This window comes from Phyllobates terribilis, unplaced genomic scaffold (genome assembly GCF_046119375.1).
Source record: "Phyllobates terribilis strain yellow unplaced genomic scaffold, ASM4611937v1 Scaffold_5__5_contigs__length_657084704, whole genome shotgun sequence".
Lineage (NCBI taxonomy): Eukaryota > Metazoa > Chordata > Amphibia > Anura > Dendrobatidae > Phyllobates > Phyllobates terribilis.
Genome location: NW_027362765.1, coordinates 49,256,952 through 49,278,873, shown reverse-complemented (window position 1 = coordinate 49,278,873; position 21,922 = coordinate 49,256,952). Strand labels below are relative to the sequence as shown.

General features: G+C 51.5%; 1 long non-coding RNA gene across 1 annotated transcript; it reads right to left on the bottom strand.

The window, feature by feature from the left end:
* Positions 1-4,389: 4,389 nt before the first annotated feature.
* On the bottom strand, positions 4,390-9,819 carry LOC141271941 (uncharacterized). Its single transcript, XR_012321946.1, has 2 exons — positions 9,700-9,819; positions 4,390-6,100 (listed from the first exon to the last, which is right to left on the bottom strand). It is a non-coding gene; the product is annotated as an uncharacterized lncRNA (long non-coding RNA).
* Between the last annotated feature and the right edge of the window lie 12,103 nt (positions 9,820-21,922).

Here is a 21,922-nt window from a genome sequence, read left to right as displayed (position 1 = left end):
TTCTCTTCTTTCTCCTTTTACTAGTCGCAGGCGACATCTCCCCCAACCCTGGGCCTCCCTCCACTAGCATACACCACTCTCGTCCAGCTGCATATAGAAACCCTGCTAATCTTATTAACGTTCAGTGCATGCCCTCTCCTATCGATTTCCATTGCGCTCTCTGGAACACACGGTCTGTGTGTAACAAACTAACTTACATCCATGATTTTTTCCTCTCTAATTCTCTTAACCTTCTGGCTAACACAGAAACCTGGATTCAGCAGCCAGACACCACCACTGCTGCTGCTGCTCTCTCGTTTGGTGGGCTGAAATTTTCACATACCGCCAGACCTGGCAACAGACAGGGTGGAGGTGTTGGTCTGCTCCTTTCCTCACAATGTGCTTTCCAGGTCATCCCCCCGGTTCCCTCCCTTATGTTTCCTTCCTTTGAAGTCCACACCATCAGACTCTTTAAACCCTTCTCCCTGCGAGTTGCAGTCGTGTATCGCCCTCCAGGCTTCCCCCGCCAGTTCTTGGATCACTTTGCCACCTGGCTTCCTCTCTTTCTATCCTGTGACATCCCCACCCTTATCATGGGCAACTTTAACATCCCCATCGATGATCCCCTCTCCCAATCTGCCTCTCATCTACTTTCTCTAACCTCTTCATTCCGTCTCTCACAGTTTACTAATTCTCCTACCCATGAAGACGGGAACACTCTGGACCTGTTTTTTTCCAGTCTCTGCTTGCTGGATGACTTTACCAACTCCCCTCTCCCGCTCTCGGACCACAACCTTCTTTCCTTCTCTGTTAAGAATTGTCTCCTCACCCGGGACACCCCCACTTACCACACTTATAGGAATACACGTACCATTAATACCCAGCAGCTTATGGACAATCTACACACATCTTTAGCCCCCATCTCCTCCTTCTCCTGTTCAGACTTAGCATTGTCACACTACAATAATACACTGAAGAGCGCCCTAGATGAAGAAGCTCCTTCTACTCGCAGAAAGATCCGACACAGACAACGGCAGCCCTGGCACACGATGCAAACACTCTTTCTTCATCGTTGCTCAAGGTGTGCTGAGCGTCCGTGGAGAAAATCTCTTTTAGCAGAGGACTTCATCCACTATAAATTCATGCTCAAAACCTATAACTCTGCCCTTCATCTAGCCAAACAATCCTACTTCACCACCCTCATCACTTCAATGTCCAACAATCCAATACGACTTTTCGAAACCTTAAACTCCCTCCTGAAACCTAAAGCACAGGCCCCCACCACCAACCTCAGCGGGGAGGATCTGGCCACTTATTTCTTGGAAAAAATCAACCACATCCATCAGGACATCTCAGCCCAATCTCCTCAGTGCCTGGATCCCCTTCCCTACTGCACTTCAAGCTCACTAGCCATCTTTGAGCCAGTCACAGAAGAAGAAGTTACCCAGCTCCTCGCTTCTTCTCGGCCTACAACCTGCAACAGTGACCCCATTCCTTCACATCTCCTGCAGTCCCTCTCACCAGTGGTCACCACTCACCTGACTAAAATATTTAACCTCTCTCTTTCGTCGGGTATCTTTCCCTCCTCATTTAAACACGCCATCATAACCCCTTTACTTAAAAAGCCATCCCTGGACCAGAACTGCACTGCTAACTACAGACCTGTCTCTAATCTTCCTTTCATCTCTAAACTCCTGGAACGCTTGGTCCACTCCCGTCTAATCTGCTATCTCTCAGATAACTCTCTCCTCGACCCTCTACAATCTGGTTTCCGCTCCTTACACTCCACTGAAACTGCCCTCATTAAAGTCTCTAACGATCTACTAACAGCCAAATCCAAAGGTCACTACTCCCTGCTGATTCTCCTGGATCTCTCTGCAGCATTTGACACTGTGGATCACCAGCTCCTCCTCACTATGCTCCGCTCTATAGGCCTCAAGGAAACCATTCTCTCCTGGTTCTCCTCCTACCTCTCTGACCGCTCCTTCACTGTATCTTTTGCCGGCTCCTCTTCCCCTCCTCATCCCCTTACTATCGGGGTTCCGCAGGGCTCAGTCCTAGGCCCCCTCCTCTTCTCTCTATACACTGCCCCTATTGGACAATCAGCAGATTTGGGTTCCAGTATCATCTCTATGCTGGCGACACCCAACTATACACTTCTTCCCCTATCACCCCTACCCTAATACAAAATACCAAGGATTGTTTGTCTGCTGTGTCTAGCATCATGTCCTCCCTCTATCTCAAACTGAATCTCTCCAAAACTGAACTTCTTGTGTTTCCCCCATTTACTAACCGAACTCTACCTAACATCGAAATTACCTTGGAGGGGTCAACCATAACTCCCAAGCAGCACGCCCACTGCCTTGGGGTCATATTCGACACTAACCTTTCCTTTACTCCCTATATCCGATCACTCACTCGCTCTTGTCACCTGCATCTTAAAAACATCTCCAGAATCCGATCTTTTCTCACTTTGGAAACTGCTAAAACTCTTACTGTCGCTCTTATTCACTCTCGTCTGGACTACTGCAACTCTCTTCTGATCGGTCTCCCTCTTACCAAAATTTCCCCTCTCCAATCTGTCCTGAATGCAGCAGCCAGGGTCGTATTTCTGTCCAGCAGCTTCACCGATGCCTCCACCTTGTGCCAGTCATTACACTGGTTACCCATTCGCTACAGGGTCCAATATAAACTCATTGCTCTCACCCACAAAGCTCCCCACAGTTCTGTACCACCTTATATCTCCTCTCTCTTCTCAGTCTATCGTCCTACACATGCCCTCCGTTCCACAAATGACCTAAGGCTAACATCCCCCATAATCCTAACCTCGCACCTCAGTCTCCAAGACTACTCTCGTGCTGCGCCAGTTCTCTGGAATGCTCTACCCCAGACGATCCGATTGATGCCTAGCCCCGATGTCTTCAAGCGCTTTAAAAACCCATCTCTTTAAACAAGCCTACCATCTCAAATACCCAGTAAAATAACTTTCCCCTGTTCCCTCCTAAATACTACTCAGAATCTGCCCCCTACTGTTCATCTGTTTCTACACCCTCCATGCCCACAATAACTGCACTCGGTAATTGAGTATTGCACTTTAACATACAGGCTGATGACCGGATCATACAGTTTTATATGATAATCCTGACTTATTATAATTGCCTGACCTGAAATAACAAGCACTTTCCACCTATAGTGTCCCCCCCATTTCCGTGTAGAATGTAAGCTTGCGAGCAGGGACCTCACTCCTGATGTAACTGTTAAACTGTCTCACCTTGTATTGAATTTATTGTTTGTACATGTCCCCGCTTAATTGTAAAGTGCTGCAGAATATGTTGGTGCTATATAAATAAAAATTATTATTATTATACAGGCACGTGGAGGCCACACACAATACTGAGCCTCATTTTGATTTGTTTTAAGGACATTACATCATGGTTGGATCAGCCTGTAGTGTGTTTTTCCACTTTAATTTTGGGGGTGATTCCAAATCCTGGCCTCCATTGGTTAATAAATTTGATTTCCATTGATGATTTTTGTGTGATTTTGTTGTCAGCACATTCAACTTTGTACAGAACAAAGTATTCAATGAGAATATTTCATTCATTCAGATCTAGGATGTGTTATTGGAGTGCTCCCTTTATTTTTTTCGAGCAGTGTATTTCAAACTGAGACACACATCTCCGGTTATATTATAGATAACTGCCTTTCTGCTCTATCTGCAGCATGTGGTCGGCGGCACAGCGCGCACTCTCTAGTACCGTCCTCACAGTGGTCTGAGGCACGGGAGGCACCATCTAGTACCGTCCTCACGTGTGGTCTAGGGCACAGCCGTCACAATCTAGTAACATCCAGTCCTATGGATGTCGCTGGTCTTCATTCGACACAATCATCCTCCTCTGCTTCATGTGGACTAGACATCCAACGTCAGCCACACAGCCTCTGCCATCAGCCTCCTGCGCAGGCACACTTCTCTGCTCTGTGCGGGGAAAAGGCAGAGAGAAGTGCACCAGCGCGATGAAAGACACTGTCTGGATGATGTAGGACACGTCATCCACTTGAAGAAAGAAGGACGGCAATATCAGGAAGAGGAGGCGCCGGATTAACACTAGAGAAACCCATTGGACGGGACCGCCCTGTAGGTGAGTCTAATATAAGGTGTTTTTTTTCTACGTTATGCAGATCGGCTTTGGGACTTATATACAGCATTCTAGGGTATACAGGTGGTGGTCATACTTTATATGGGGAAAACCAGGTTTTCATCTATGCAGCATGTACAAGTTAACTTCATTGTTTCAAAAGTCGGTTACCTGTCTAAGCCATGTTATTATAGTACCTTTTACATGGTTTACACAGATGCATCATGGGCTTTTCCTGCCCTATCAGTAAAATGAAAGGCTAAAATACAATGTGGAAGCTTAATCAGAAATGTTTTATTTACATTCAGAACAAGTTTAAAAGAAACAAATAAACGTTTGAGATTTCTGTGGTAATGGTTAATTGTAGAAATAGAATTATTTCTATACATAATGTAAAAATGTTAATTTTATAAAAGGTCATTTATGGGAGGATTGTGGGTAAGGTCTTTGGCTTTGCCCCGACCCCTCAGCCTGCCTCCAGTGTCTGATGTTTCAGCGTCCTGGAAATTAGAGATTATGATGCCTGCTTTGGATAGCAAATCAATAGCGTTGAAAAACCCAGGAATAAGGGAAGGTGGTCTTTGGAGAAATTGGTCTCGAATACAAGGCAGCGTGGAAAATTCTATTTTGTGGCTGTAGTCGACAACATCTCAGACCCAAGCATTGTTGACTACTGAGAGCCACTCATCCCAGAACCAAAGGAGACGCCCATCCACCCTCAGAAACATCAGAGGTAGGAACACCACGTCATACCGAAGAGAATCGGCTAGATCCGTACCGATGCTGGCGAGTTCGTTGATGCCAGGAGGGGGCTAGCCTAAAGGAAGGTCTCTTTTCCTGGCGGGCCGGAGAGTTGTCCTTTTGGCTGCTGTTCTACACTGAAAATTTCCAAAAGGACGAAAAAAAACTGGACTGTGCGTCTCTTGGGAGGAGGGCATTTGGCCCTCTGTTGCGGAAACAAAATACTCTTACCCCCCCATGGCATTAGAGATCATCTTATCTAGTTCTTCGAAAAGGCGGGAGCCCTGGAAGGTGAGGCTGGTGGACTTTTTGGAAGCTGAATCCACGTTCCATGATTTCAGCTATGAGGTCATGTGGATGGTGATGCTGCCGCCTGCCAGGGCTGAATATGAGGCTGCAGAGGGGGTACACACTCTTGTTATAGGCAGTGAGGTGCTCCTGGGGAGGTGACATTGTGGGCAGACTGCAGTCCTGGCAGAGGGAACAGGTCTGACCAGAAGGAAACCTTTAGTTACAGGAGAAACATGCAAAATGAGACTTCTTGGGGTTAGGTAGAGAGAGAAGAGAAAGAAACAGATGCTAGAGGGGAGCTAGGCTGTGGATAAAGAGCTGCCCCTGGTGGCAGAGGTTACTCAGACACTGCATCCTGAAGACCTTGAGAGGCTGAAGGTGGCGGTGATCCGGCATAACCAGGCAATGAGGCAGCAGAGTTTAGGTGAGCTGCCGCAGTGTTATAAACTGGCGACAGAAAGATGGCGCCGAGTAGAAGGAGGAGAAAGAGGCAGTAACAGGAAAAACACGTGCAGGGATCTTGCGCACCAGAATGCAAAGTGTGCACTGATAGGTGGAGGGCAGAAAGCGCTGGAGGGCTGGCGTGCGTGATTGTTTAGGCTGCTAGGGGTGTGGCCCGGCCACCGGAGAAAGGCTAGACTGAAGGCTGGATTTTTTAAAAGAGGTGCCGCAGGAGCCTCTGGAAAACGTGGAGGTGGAGAATCGAGCACCCTCACTGCCTGGTAGGATATATCTATAGTGAAGAACCTGAATCCTTCTTCACAAACCGATGATGAAGCTGGGCATGAGATAACCTGATCCTTCTAGATCTGGAGGGCGAGAGGGCAGAAGATTAGTGCCAAGGACAGTCTGCCAGGGAATCCCAAACACTCTTGTTGTGTTAGGGTCCTGCCTCGTAGACCACAGAGGATACAGTAGTGAAACAATTCCACTGCCGCCCTCACAAACAGTATCTGAAAGAAAAAGGGGAATCATTGATATAAAAAAAAAAAATCCTACGGGTACATATACATTGCATTCTGTGTCCCAGTCGGGGTATATGTCCGAAATCCCCAGCAAAACGGGGTCTGACGTATGCGCTGACGGGGGCCATAGGCTGCAGTGGTGATGGCTGAGAGAACACGCACTTTTTTCGGGAGTGTACGCCTACAGGAGGCGGACTCTCAGACACAGTAGACATATGCCCCGACGGCGACACAGAACGCAATGTGAAAACACCCTAGGGTAGAGATGGGCCTGGGACCAGACCCATGTCTGCCTCCTACTGACACTAAGCTAAAACGGATTAGCTTCATGCCAGTTGATGATGCACCCTTCTGGGGAAGAGCTAAGTTTTTTTTGCATAGTGTCAGCAACATACACTCATATTTTTTGTGTCCCCCAATGAAACATTAACCCAACACCTCAAATCCCAGCAGACTGCCCTCTACAAACATTATCCCCCCCCCCCCTCCAGAGGCCCCAAAAGCGTGCACCATCCCCCACAGGCGTGCACCATCATCCCGCCCCCCTTCCCCAGAGCCCCCACAGGCGTGCACCATCATCCCGCCCCCCTTCCCCAGAGCCCCCACAGGCGTGCACCATCATCCCGCCCCCCTTCCCCAGAGCCCCCACAAACCCCCCAGAGCCCCTAGCATGCCCCCATAAACCCACCAGAGCCTGCAGCATGCCCCCCAGAGCCCCCACAAACCTCCCAGAGCCCCATAGCATGCCCCCACAAACCCACAGCATCACCCAGAGCCCGCATCCCCACAGCATGCACCCCCCCCAGAGCCCACACAAACCCGCAGCATGCCCCCAGAGCCCGCAACATCCCCCCACAAACCCGCAAATCCGCAGCATCCCCCCCACGAGCCCCCACAAACCCGCAGCATGGCCGCCCCAACCCCAGAGCCCGCAGCATGGCCGCCCCAACCCCAGAGCCCACACAAACCCGCAGGATGCCCCCAGAGCATCCCCACAGAGCACCCAGAGCCCGCAGCATCCCCCACATAGCCACCACCATCCCCCACACATGCATCCCTCCCAGAGCCCTCACAAACCCGCAGCATGCCCGCAGAGCATCCCCACAAACCAGCAGCATCCCCCCAGAGCATCCCCACAGAATCCCCCACATAGCCACCACCAGCCCCCACAGTGCCCTCAAGCGTGCATACTACCCAGAGCCCCCACAAACCCGCAGCATCCCCCCAGAGCCCCCACAAACTCGCAGCATCCACCAAAGCCCACAGCATGCACCCAGAGCCCCCACAAACTCGCAGCATCCACCAAAGCCCACAGCATGCACCCAGAGCCCCCACAAACTTGCAGCATCCCCCCCGAGCCCACAGGATGCCCCCAGAGCATCCCCACAGAGCCTGCAGCATCCCCCACAGAGCCACCACCAGCCCCCAAGCATACATCCCACCCAGAGACCCCACAAGCCCACAGCATGGCCCCCCACAAGCCCACAGCATGGCCCCCAAAACATCCACTCGAGCCCACAGCATGCCCCCAGAGCCCCCACAAACTCGCAGCATCCCCCCCGAGCCCACAGAGCATCCCCACAGAGCCTGCAGCATCCCCCACAGAGCCACCACCAGCCCCCAAGCATACATCCCACCCAGAGACCCCACAAAATGCCCCCAGAGCCCCCACGAGCCAGCAGCATGCCCTCACAACCCCGCAGCATCCACCCAGGGCCCCCGCAGCATCCCCCCCGAGCATCCCCACAGAGCCTGCAGCATCCCCCCCCCGAGCATCCCCACAGAGCCTGCAGCATGTCCCCAGAACCCGCAGAATCCCCCACATAGCCACCACCAGCACTCACAGAGCCCTCAAGCGTGCATCCTACCCAGAGCCCCCACAAACCCGCAGCATGTCCCCACAAACCCGCAGCTTCCACCCAGAGCCCCCACAAACCCGCAGCATCCACCCAGAGCCCCCACAAACCCGCAGCATCCACCCAGAGCCCCCACAAACTTGCAGCATCCCCCCCGAGCCCACAGGATGCCCCCAGAGCATCCCCACAGAGCCTGCAGCATCCCCCACATAGCCACCACCAGCCCCCAAGCATACATCCCACCCAGAGACCCCACAAGCCCACAGCATGGCCCCCCACAAGCCCACAGCATGGCCCCCCACAAGCCCACAGCATGGCCCCCAAAACATCCACTCGAGCCCACAGCATGCCCCCAGAGCCCCCACAAACTCGCAGCATCCCCCCCGAGCCCACAGAGCATCCCCACAGAGCCTGCAGCATCCCCCACAGAGCCACCACCAGCCCCCAAGCATACATCCCACCCAGAGACCCCACAAAATGCCCCCAGAGCCCCCACGAGCCAGCAGCATGCCCTCACAACCCCGCAGCATCCACCCAGGGCCCCCACAACCCCGCAGCATCCCCCCCGAGCATCCCCACAGAGCCTGCAGCATCCCCCCCGAGCATCCCCACAGAGCCTGCAGCATCCCCCCCCGAGCATCCCCACAGAGCCTGCAGCATGTCCCCAGAACCCGCAGAATCCCCCACATAGCCACCACCAGCACTCACAGAGCCCTCAAGCGTGCATCCTACCCAGAGCCCCCACAAACCCGCAGCATGTCCCCACAAACCCGCAGCTTCCACCCAGAGCCCCCACAAACCCGCAGCATCCACCCAGAGCCCCCACAAACCCGCAGCATCCACCCAGAGCCCCCACAAACCCGCAGCATCCACCCAGAGCCCCCACAAACCCGCAGCATCCACCCAGAGCCCACAGCATGCCCCCAGAGCCCCCACAAACTCGCAACATCCCCCCGAGCCCACAGAGCATCCCCAGAGCCTGCAGCATGTCCCCAGAGCCCACAGCATCCCCCACATAACCACCACCAGCCCCCACAGAGTCCCCAAGCATACATCCCACTCAGAGACCCCACAAACCCGCAGTATCCCCCCCAGAGCCCCAACAAAATGCCCCCAGAGCCCCCACAAACCCGCAGCATCCCCACAGAGCCACAAGAAGTCCACAGCATCCACCCAGAGCCCCCACAAACCTGCAGCATCCACCCAGAGCCCCCACAAACTCACAGCATCCACCCAGAGCCACCACAAGCCTGCAGCCTGCCCCCAGAGCGTCCCCACAGAGCACTAGAGCCCGCAGCATGTCCCCTGAGCCCGCAGGATCCCCTACATAGCCACCACCAGCCCCCAAGCGTGCATTCCACCCAGAGCCCCCACAAACCCACAGCATGCCCCCCAGAGCCCCCACAAACCAGCAGCATCCACCCAGAGCCCCCACAAACTCACAGCATCCCCCCAAGCCCGCAGCATGCCCCCAGAGAGCCCACAGCATCCCCCACATAGCCACCACCAGCCCCCACAGAGCCCCCAAGCGTGCATCCCATCCAGAGCCCCCACAAACCCGCAGCATCCCCCATGCCCACAGCAAACCCCCCGAGCCCGCAGAATGCCCCCAGAGCATCCCCACAGAGCACCCAGCATGTCCCCAGAACCCCCCACAAAGCCACCACCAGCCCCCACAGAACCCCCAAGCGTGCATCCCACCCAGAGCCCCCACAAGCCCATAGCACTGACCTCCTCCTGCAGCTTCACAAACAGCTTGTCTCCCAGTCCCTCTGCATGAGGCTATGGCGTCTGCTGCTAAACTAGAACACGCCTGTAATGCACAGCCAGGACACGCCCCCCGCAAATGACGTCATACCTGGAAGGAGCCCATACATTCTAGCATCTACCATACATTGTAGGCTCAACCCACATATATGGCTGTTCTGTGCTCACAGGACCTGTGATGAGGTCACAGGAGGGGAGGAGTCAGGGGTCACATGATCAGGGGCCTCAGTGGATGCAGGACTCTGCTGTGCTGGTTGTCATGGTGCTGGATGAGGGGAAGGTTATGTGTGGGGTCAGGAGGGGTTTACAGTGTGGATGTAGCAGAGCCGCGTGTGTACGAGGTGTACGGAGCAGAGCCGTGTGTGTACGAGGTGTACGGAGCAGAGCCGCGTGTGTACGAGGTGTACGGAGCGGAGCCGTGTGTGTACGAGGTGTACGGAGCGGAGCCGCGTGTGTACGAGGTGTACGGAGCGGAGCCGCGCGTGTACAAGGTGTACGGAGCGGAGCCGCGTGTGTACGAGGTGTACGGAGCGGAGCCGCGTGTGTACGAGGTGTACGGAGCGGAGCCGCGTGTGTACGAGGTGTACGGAGCGGAGCCGTGTGTGTACGAGGTGTACGGAGCGGAGCCGCGTGTGTACGAGGTGTACGGAGCGGAGCCGCGCGTGTACAAGGCGTACGGAGCGGAGCCGCGCGTGTACGAGGCGTACGGAGCGGAGCCGCGCGTGTACGAGGCGTACGGAGCGGAGCCGCGCGTGTACGAGGCGTACGGAGCGGAGCCGCGCGTGTACGAGGCGTACGGAGCGGAGCCGCGCGTGTACGAGGCGTACGGAGCGGAGCCGCGTGTGTACGAGGTGTACGGAGCGGAGCCGCGTTTGTACGAGGTGTACGGAGCGGAGCCGCGAGTGTACGAGGTGTACGGAGCAGAGCCGCGTGTGTACGAGGTGTACGGAGCAGAGCCGCGCGTGTACGAGGTGTACGGAGCGGAGCCGCGCGTGTACGAGGTGTACGGAGCGGAGCCGCGCGTGTACGAGGTGTACGGAGCGGAGCCGCGTGTGTACGAGGTGTACGGAGCGGAGCAGCGTGTGTACGAGGTGTACGGAGCGGAGCCGCGTGTGTACGAGGTGTACGGAGCGGAGCCGCGCGTGTACGAGGTGTACGGAGCGGAGCCGCGCGTGTACGAGGTGTACGGAGCGGAGCCGCGCGTGTACGAGGTGTACGGAGCGGAGCCGCGTGTGTACGAGGTGTACGGAGAGGAGCCGCGCGTGTACGAGGTGTACGGAGCGGAGCCGTGTGTGTACGAGGTGTACGGAGAGGAGCCGCGCGTGTACGAGGTGTACGGAGCAGAGCCGCGTGTGTACGAGGTGTACGGAGCGGAGCCGCGTGTGTACGAGGTGTACGGAGCGGAGCAGCGTGTGTGCGACGTGTACGGAGCGGAGCCGCGTGTGTACGAGGTGTACGGAGCGGAGCCGCGTGTGTGCGAGGCGTACGGAGCGGAGCCGCGCGTGTACGAGGCGTACGGAGAGGAGCCGCGCGTGTGCGAGGCGTACGGAGCGGAGCCGCGCGTGTGCGAGGCGTACGGAGCGGAGCCGCGCGTGTGCGAGGCGTACGGAGAGGAGCCGCGCGTGTGCGAGGCTTACGGAGAGGAGCCGCGCGTGTGCGAGGCTTACGGAGAGGAGCCGCGCGTGTACGAGGCGTACGGAGAGGAGCCGCGCGTGTACGAGGCGTACGGAGAGGAGCCGCGCGTGTACGAGGCGTACGGAGAGGAGCCGCGCGTGTACGAGGCGTACGGAGAGGAGCCGCGCGTGTACGAGGCGTACGGAGAGGAGCCGCGCCCGTACGAGGTGTACGGAGCTGAGCCGTGCGTGTACGAGGTGTACGGAGCTGAGCCGTGCGTGTGTACGAGGTGTACGGAGCGTAGCCGCGCGTGTACGAGGTGTACGGAGAGGAGCCGCGCGTGTACGAGGTGTACGGAGCGTAGCTGCGTGTACGGAGAGGAGCCGCGTGTACAAGGTGTACGGAGAGGAGCCGCGCGTGTACGAGGTGTACGGAGCGTAGCTGCGTGTACGGAGAGGAGCCGCGTGTACAATGTGTACGGAGCGGAGCTGCGTATACGAGGTGTACGGAGCGGAGACGTGTGTGTACGAGGTGTACGGAGAGGAGCCGCGCGTGTACGAGGTGTACGGAGAGGAGCCGCGCGTGTACGAGGTGTACGGAGAGGAGCCATGCGTGTACGAGGTGCACTGAGAGGAGCAGCGTGTTTATGAGGTGCGCGGAGCTGCATGTGTACGAGGTGCGTGGAGTGGAGCTGTGTGTGTACGGAGCAGAGCTGAGTGTGTACGGCGCGGAGCCCCTTGTGTATGCGGTGTGTGAAGCAGAGCCACTTGTGTACAAGGTGTATGGAGCCGTGTGTGTGTACGGAGCGGAGCCACATGTGTACGACGTTTACAGAACTGAGCCGTGTGTGTACAGAGTGGAGCCACAACATAACTCCCAATTTTTGAAGAACAGAAAGAGGGACACATCATGTGGTGCGCTATGCAGGTAGTGGCTAATTTTGGACACACCCCTATCCACGCCTATTTACTCTTTCTTTCTCCCCTGGCAGGAGAAGTTGTTAGAGGGGCACTGGTAATGAGGGGCATTCAGCAGACTCCATAGACTGCAGGGCGTAGACCAAAATCCAGGACTGTCAGTTGTATCTGTGACAATTGGGACTAGAGATGAGCGGATGGATTCTCGGGACTCTGGTGCAGGTCAGTGCTACCTGGCAGCTGGATAGGAGGCCGTGAATCTCTAACCATCCAGGGTCTCCGGCAGCTTTTGATCATCCAGCGCAGCGCGATGTCATCTGTGCGTCCTGCTCATCTCTAGTTGTGGATTATTTTTTGTTCCTCATTCACAGTCGGAGCTGCCAGAACTTCTCATCTTTATGTAGCTTCACTATACAACATCCGGCTTTTTTTTGTCTGGAAGGCCGTGTTCACACATTGCAGAAATACGTTTTTTTGTTATCTGCAGGATCTGCACCAAACTCCACAATAAGAATCAAAGCCTTTCTGTAGTTCTAAAAAGCGTTAAAAACTCTGCTTCATATCTTCCCCAAAATAGCATCAAATAAGCGGGAAAATGCATAAAAGAAACGCAGCAAAGACGCCACAATTGGAGAAGATTGTTCTGTGTTGTGTGGTGCAGACACCTGCAGAAAAAGAGCAGCAGAAAGAACGCAGCATTTACGCTAAGTGTAAACACTGCCTCAGCGTTACAGTTTTATTACATTTTTATGGGTTTAATAAAGAAAAATATAAATTACGCCATTTTTTATGTTATTTACTGATCCCTGTAAATAATCTGATCGCTGTGTTGTGCGGGTCGTTACAATTACAGGGACACCAAATATGTCCTTGTTATTTGCTGATTTGTGATGTTGATTATTTAAAAATATGCGCATTAAAAATAACAGGTTTTTTTCATCATCAAGTGTTTTTCATTATTATTTTTTTAGTAATTTTATAAAATGAAAAAATCTCTTAGGGTATGTGCAGATGATCCAGAGCCGCTGCGTGTTATGCAGCGTCAAACCCGCAGCGGTCAGCTGTTACAGAATAGTGGATGGGATTTGTAGAAATCCCATGTCCACTCTGCGTCTCCGTGCATTTGCGGATCACCAGCTGAAGGTGACATGCGGCACGTCTTTTCAGACCTGCAGCATATCAATTTCTCATGTGGGTCCGCATGTGGAGTTTTCCCATAGACCTAAACTCTATTATAAGTCTGCAGGTGAAAAAAATATATATACAATACAGACCAAAAGTTTGGACACACCTTCTCATTTAAAGATTTTTCTGTATTTTCATGACTTTAAAAATTGTACATTCACACTGAAGGCATCAAAACTATGAATTAACACAGGTGGAATTATGTACTTAACAAAAAAGTGTGAAACAATTGAAAATATGTCTTATATTCTAGGTTCTTCAAAGTAGCCACCTTTTGCTTGGATGACTGCTTTGCACACTCTTGGCATTCTCCTGATGAGCTTCAAGAGGTAGTCACCGGAAATGGTCTTCCAACAATCTTGAAGGAGTTCCCAGAGATGCTTAGCACTTGTTGGCTCTTTTGCCTTCACTCTGCGGTCCAGCTCACCACAAACCATCTCGATTGGGTTCAGGTCTGGTGACTGTGGAGGCCAGGTCATCTGGCATAGCACCCCATTACTCTCCTTCTTGGTCAAATAGCCCTTACACAGCCTGGAGGTGTGTTTGGAGTCATTGTCCTGTTGAAAAATAAATGATGATCCAACTAAACGCAAACTGGATGGAATAGCATGCCGCTGCAAGATGCTGTGGTAGCCATGCTGGTTCAGTATGCCTTCAATTTTGAATAAATCCCCAACAGTGTCACCAGCAAAGCAGCCCACACCATCACACCTCCTCCTCCATGTTTCACGGTGGGAACCAGACATGTAGAGTCCATCCGTTCACCTTTTCTGCGTCGCACAAAAACACGGTGGTTGGAACCAAAGATCTCAAATTTGGACTCATCAGACCAAAGCACAGATTTCCACTGGTCTAATGTCCATTCTTTGTGTTCTTTAGCCCAAACAAGTCTCTTCTGCTTGTTGCCTGTCCTTAGCAGTGGTTTCCTAGCAGCTATTTTACCACGAAGGCCTGCTGCACAAAGTCTCCTCTTAACAGTTGTAGAGATGTGTCTGCTGCTAGAACTCTGTGTGGCATTGACCTGGTCTCTAATCTGAGCTGCTGTTAACCTGCGATTTCTGAGGCTGGTGACTCGGATAAACTTATCCTCAGAAGCAGAGGTAACTCTCGGTCTTCCTTTCCTGGGGCAGTCCTCATGTGAGCCAGTTTCTTTGTAGCGCTTGATGGTTTTTGCAACTGCACTTGGGGACACTTTCAAAGTTTGCCCAATTTTTCGGACTGACCGTAATTTCTTAAAGTAATGATGGCCACTCATTTTTCTTTACTTAGCTGCTTTTTTCTTGCCATAATACAAATTCTAACAGTCTATTCAGTAGGACTATCAGCTGTGTATCCACCAGACTTCTGCACAACACAACTGATGGTCCCAACCCCATTCATAAGGCAAGAAATCCCACTTATTAAATCTGACAGGGCACACGTGTGAAGTGAAAACCATTTCCGGTGACTACCTCTTGAAGCTCATCAAGAGAATGCCAAGAGTGTGCAAAGCAGTCATCCAAGCAAAAGGTGGCTACTTTGAAGAACCTAGAATATAAGACATATTTTCAGTTGTTTCACACTTTTTTGTTAAGTATATAATTCCACATGTGTTAATTCATAGTTTTGATGCCTTCAGTGTGAATGTACAATTTTCATAGTCAAGAAAATACAGAAAAATCTTTAAATGAGAAGGTGTGTCCAAACTTTTGGTCTGTACTGTATATGTCGCCTATTTCTGGCCCTCAGGCCCTTAGTCTCTACCTCTTAGCTAAGGGCCTGAGGGCCAGAAACGCTTAACCTGTGTTTCTTTCCTATGTGATTTTATGTGCACACTGCTTGGTGTTTTTTACTCTTGTAGAAAGAATTCAACAATAAATCTATGGATTTTATTATAAACCCTTCTGCTGGTCAAACATTTTTTGGACTTAACTATTTTTTATTCCTTACATGCATGGTCTTACAGCAATTCCGGATAGATGGTCACAATACAATGTCCTTAGGCCACAAGATCCAAACCCGGGATCAACAGTTCTACTGCCTCCGTACCAGGTGATACCCACTGTCTTCCAACTTTTGGTTGGCCCACAGCTTTTGGTATCTCCCGCCGGTATAGTCTGCAGTCACCGCCTATATTTCTCCAGACGATGGATATCACAGTTGTAGCACGTGAATACCACTCCAGCCAGCAACAACAGTCCTTAAGAAAGTTCCTCACATCCAGAGAATAGATATCACGACCGTAGTACGTGTATCAAGCTCCAGCCGGCAACAACAGTCCTTAAGGTAGTCCAGCCCCAACTGGGGTTTTCCAGACGTCTTTTTGGGTTCAGTGATGAGAAGAGGAGCAGACCTGTATTGCACCTGATGGAGCCATGGTTCCTTGGGCAGTTCCTGTAGAGAGTCTCTCTCAAGAGGGAGCTCGAGACTTTATACCCACAGCTCCCCTTCAGGACATTCTTCCACACGATTGGGGAAGGTGATCCTTCATTGTTTGATTGTTCAAATAACCTGCATATTGTCCTAAGTTGTATAGGTTAGTAAACTTCAGTGGGCTGATGCAACATGTGATCGGCAGGCATTCCAAATTAACATACAGTACAGACCAAAAGTTTGGACACACCTTCTCATTTAAAGATTTTTCTGTATTTTCATGACTATGAAAATTGTACATTCACACTGAAGGCATCAAAACTATGAATGAACACGTGGAATTATATACTTAACAAAAAAGTGTGAAACAACTGAAAATATGTCTTATATTCTAGGTTCTTCAAAGTAGCCACCTTTTGCTTTGATGACTGCTTTGCACACTCTTGGCATTCTCTTGATGAGCTTCAAGAGGTAGTCACCGGAAATGGTCTTCCAACAATCTTGAAGGAGTTCCCAGAGATGCTTAGCACTTGTTGGCCCTTTTGCCTTCACTCTGCGGTCCAGCTCACCCCAAACCATCTCGATTGGGTTCAGGTCTGGTGACTGTGGAGGCCAGGTCATCTAGCGTAGCAGATGTTAGCGGTAGGTAGGATGCCCAATCCTCCTGATTTTCGGAAACAAAACATCTGAGGTAGGTCTCCAAATTCTGATTGACACGCTTGGTCTGTCCATTCGACTGAGGGTGGAAAGCAGTGGAAAGGACAGCTGCACCCCCAGTCGAGAACAGAATGCCATCCAGAACTTGGAAACAAACTGGGTCCCCTGATCTGACACCACATCGGAGGGAACCCCGTGAAGCTTCACGATCTCATTTATGAACACCTGAGTAAGTGTCTTGGCATTTGGAAGTGCAGGCAATGAACAATTTTACAGAACCTATCTACTACCACCAAAACCACCTTTTTGCCTGCAGAAACAGATCGGTCAGTAATAAAATCCATGGACAAGTATGTCCAAGGCCTACTAGGGATAGGTAGTGGAAGAAGAGTAGCAGACAGACGGGTATGCGAAACCTTAGAACGCGCACAAGTACTACAAGCAGCTACGTGTTCAATTACATCCTAATGCAACCTCGGCCACCAAAAAAAGACGAGAGAGGAGGTCCGCGGTTGTCTTACCACGTGGATGCCCAGCAAGCACAGAGTTATGATGTTCCTTAATTACTTTGCGGCGCAGATCAGATGGTACAAATAACTTTCCTGAAGGGTAGGAGGCAGGAGCCGTCCCCCTGTGCCTCCAAAATCTCACCCTCCAGTTCAGGACAAAGTGCCGTAATGACTACCCCTTTCTGTAATATCAGGGCAGGGTTCTCATGGTCACCACCACCAGGGAAGCTCCGGGACAAAGCATCAGCCTTGACATTTTTGACCCCTGGATGAAAAGTGACAACAAAATTGAGCCTAGTAAAAAACAGGGACCATCTGGCTTGCCTAGGGTTGGGATTTTTAGCTGATTGAAGATATGACAGGTTCTTATGGTCAGCAATAACAGTAATAGAATGTACAGCCCTCTCCAACCAATGTCGCCATTCCTCGAACGCCAATTTGATCGCCAGAAGTTCCCTATTACGCATGTCATAATTTCTGTCAGCCAAAGACAATTTTTTAGAAAAGAAGGCACATGGACCCCTTTTACCAGAGGACGAACCCTGGGACAACACAGCCCCAACCCCGACATCCCACGCATCAACCTCCACAATAAAGGGTTGAGAAACATTGGGTTTACTGAATATACAGAAGGTGCAGTGGCAAAATGATTCTTTAAGGAAGAAAAAGCCTGGAGGGAAACATCCGACCATTTGGAAAAATCAGACCCCTTCTTAGTCATGTCAGTAAGGGGTTTCACTATAACAGAATAATTTTGTATGAATTCCTGGTAAAAATGAGTAAAGCCCAGAAAACGTTGTAGAGCCTTCAGGTTCTCGGGATGTTCCCAGTCAAGGACTGCACGGATCTTCTCCGGATCCATCTGAAAACCCGAAGATGACAACAAGTACCTTAAAAACTGCTTCTACTTAACAGCGGAAAAACTTTTTTATAGTTTGGCATAAAGTTTGTTATCCCTTAATATCTGGAGCACCAGCTTAATATGTCCCCGATGAGTCTCAAAATCAGGTGAGTAAACCAAATATCATCCAGATAGACCACCACAAACCTCCCCACCAAATGATGGAAAATATCATTTTTGAAATGCTGGAATACCGCAGGTGCATTGGTCAAACCAAAGGGCATAGCTAGACTCTCTAAAGGTCCTTTCGGGGTATTGAACGCTGTTTTCCATTTGTCCCCCTCTCTGATTCTAACCAGGTTGTAGGCTCCCCTTAACTTCAACTTGGAGAATACCTTAGCTCCCACAGCCTGGCTGAACAAATCAGGAAACAGAGGAAGAGTGTATGGATCTCGGATGGTAATTTGATTAAATTCCCGGAAATCTAAACAAGGACGTAGACCGCCATCTTTTCTTCACAAAGAAGAATCCTGTGTTACGCTCGCGCCTGGACTGACTGGCGTGAGCGTGATTAGTGATTCCACTGTACCATGAACCGAGGAGTGCCTGGAGGGGCGTAACTAAGTATCAACCCGATCCGACCAAGGTCACACGGCGGCTTAGTTGACTCCGTGAACCAAGGAGGAACCGAGCAGAGGGACCAGGTGCTACTCCAGGTCAGACCCCGGTCACAGTTGTTGACCCACACCGGGTTATGCAGGAACAGGCAGGTTAGACTGGCATACAGGCAGGTGGGTATTGGCAAGTACGGCTGGTATGCAGACAGGTGGGTACTGGCAAGTACGGCTGGTATGCAGACAGGTGGGCACTGGCAAGCACGGCTGGTATGCAGACGGGTGGGCACTGGCAAGCACGGCTGGAGTGCAGACCGGGAGGTACTAACAGGTTGGAGAGCAGGCTGGATAGGGTCCAGTACAGACTGGGAGACAGGTACAGAGTCGCAGATGCGGTAGACAAGCAGAGTAAAGCGAAACTGCCAGAGCGGAGGACAAGGCAGAGCAGAGAGGAACTGCTGGTGCGGTGAGCAAGCAGAGCGGAGCGAAAACCGCAGGTGCGGTGGGCAAGGCAGAGCAGAGCGGAACCGCTGGAGCGGTAGACAAGGCAGAGCAGAGAGAAACCGCAGGTGCGGTGGACAAGGCAGAGCAGAGCGGAACCGCCGGAGCGGTGGGCAAGGCAGAGCAGAGAGAAGCCGCCGGAGCGGTGGGCAAGTCAGAGCAGAGAGAAGCCGCCGGTGCGGTGAGCAAGGCAGAGCAGAGAGAAGCCGCCGGAGCGGTGGGCAAGGCAGAGTAGAGAGAAACCGCCGGAGCGGTGGGCAAGTCATAGCAGAGAGAAACCGCTGCTGCGGTGAGCAAGTCAGAGCAGAGAGAAGCCGCCGGAGCGGTGGGCAAGGCAGAGAGGACAGGGCTCTGTTCACATGGAACAGACTGGAAAATACAGGAAGATACGGAGAAAGGGAAAAGGGACAAGCAGAACCAGATACACACAAGGTACTTCCTATGAAGTAGCGAGTGGACACAAAACTCACAAACAGTAGTACAGAGACAACGAGTTGGAGTTAGGTACAGGTTCAGATACTGCAGGAAAAGAAAAGGTACGCACATAGAGAAAAACAGGAAACAGACTAGGATACAGTTCAGACAGGGACTGCTACTGCAATGAGATACAAGAACGAGCCTGGGAATACAGCCCCCAGAAAGGCGGGATCAGACTAGAAGTCACAGGTAACAGGGCTGGGAATACAGCCCCCAGAGTAGCGGAAACAGACTAGAGGTCAGAGATAACAGGTCTGGGAATGCAACCCCCAGAGTGGCGGAAACAGACTAGAAGTCAGAGATAACAGGACAGGACCTGGCAATACAGTTGCAAAGACAAACTGAGTGAAGGTGTTGCTCAGGTTCCTCCTACTGGGTGGAGGGGGTTTAAATATCCAGTGACTCACAGCAATAGGCTGGAGACGCATTAGGGGTGCGCCCACAGCAGCTATAAGAATCAGGAAGTAACCGGGCCGCCGCCCTAAGCAGTCAGTCAATAGAAATGCACATAGCATGAACTGGAGCAGGGATTCCAGACTGGACTGACAGGTAAGATTGCGGTCTTGCATAGTGGGAGGTGGTGCACTATGAAAGCACGCCGCCAGGGATGTAACACCCTGCTGCCACGGGCGAAGATGAGGGTCTGATATGTCCTTTCTCCAGACTTTCCGCAATGAAATCCTTTATGGCTTATCTCTCAGGGCCAGAAAGATTATACAGTCTGGACTTCGGTAGTTTAGGTCCGGGGGTCAGGTTAATAGGACAGTCATAAGCATGATGAGGAGGCAAATCATGACACCCCCTCTCAGAAAAAACGTCCTCAAAACTAGACAGAAAAGCAGGTAATATTTCCGTAGAGACAGTAGCAAGGGAAATATCTAAACATTTCTCATGGCAGTAATCTCCCCATTCAATTATCTTCCCGGCTTGCCAATCCAACAACGGATTATGTTTAACAAGCCAAGGGACACCCAAGGCAATCGGTGTGGGAAGATTGTCTAGGATATAGCAATGGATTATTTCACTATGAACTGACCCCACACTCAGTTTTACATTATGTGCAATCTGAGTAAATGCTTTCTGTGCAAGTGGCGCCAAGTCGATGGCAAAAATGGAAATAGGTTTATCTAAAGTACAGCAAGCAAGACCATGAGTTTTCACAATCTCAGCATCCAACATGCTGACTCCGGCTCCACTGTCAACAAACAGAAATTTTCTCAGTTTTGCTCTCTAGCACCACCTCTGCAGTCAGGACAAAATGGGAACTGCAGTTTGACCACAAATGCACCCCTTGTTTATCCAACTCCAGACTACCAAGAGTTAATCAAGACTCCTTTTGTTTAGGAATTGAAGGACAGGTCCCAACAAAATGTACCTTTTTCCCACAAAAAAACCCCACCTTTTTTCTTGTGAATCTCCGGGGAGATGTATGATGCAGAGACACCCCCTAAATGCATGGGTTTCTCCACCTCCCCCAGTACTGGTTCACTCCCAGACCGCTCCACTGGCAAGAAGGCCCCAGAGAAGGTGGTCTCACTCGTCTATCCCGAAGGCAACTATCAAGATGTATGGCCAAAGACATGGTAGCCTCCAAGGACTGAGGGGTTTCATATACTGCCAAGGCATCGTTTAACCTTCAGTAAGCCCCTCACAAAATTGACATCTAAGGGCTGAGTCATTCCATTTGGAATCCGTTGCCCATCTACGAAATTCCGAACTGTACTACTGAAGGCGACGTAGCCTAGACTCAGTCAAGGCGACTCGGTCTTTGTCATCATAGATAAGGACCAGAGCCCCGAAAAACCCCTCCACAGACTAGAGACAAACAGAGTCCTGCGGTAAAAAAAATTCCAAGGATTGGAGATCTCCCTGCAGTAGAGAGATCACAATTCCAACCCGTTGCTCCTCATTTCCAGAGAAATCGGGACGAAGTTTAAAATACAGTTTGCAGGCGTCCTTGAATACAAAAAACTTGTCCCTACCTCCAGAAAACCTGTCTGGGAGGGCAACTTTGGGTTCAGGCTGGGCAGGCCTACCTGCAGAGACCCCCATATTGGCGACCTGTAGCCGCTGATGCTGCTGCTGTACCTCATCGCGGAGGTCATTCACCTCCAGAGACAGCCTGTGCAGCCGCTCTGCCAGCTCTGCAACTGAACCCATACCAAGCGAGAAAGGAAAAAAAAGGTCCACGCCCAAAAACACACAGAAAAAAAAAAAGTCAGTTTTTTTTGCTTTTTTTTTCCTTTTCAAAACGTGCTCGGCCAGCGATAATGTCATGCCAGGTGTAGGAAAGACTTAGTGCTACACAAAGGGAAGAGGGAAACGGAGTCCAGACTCTACGGAAAGGGGGAAGAGGAGACCTCCTAGTCTGGTCTAGTGTCACCCTGTCTCAACTGCCGTCCCTATATTGGCTCTTCACCAATCGCCGCACGTGTGCCTCACCCTGACTTTCCCTGGCGTATGGCTAAGGCTAGGGAAGGAAGGAGATGAGCACTAGTCGATCTCCACTTAACTCTATAG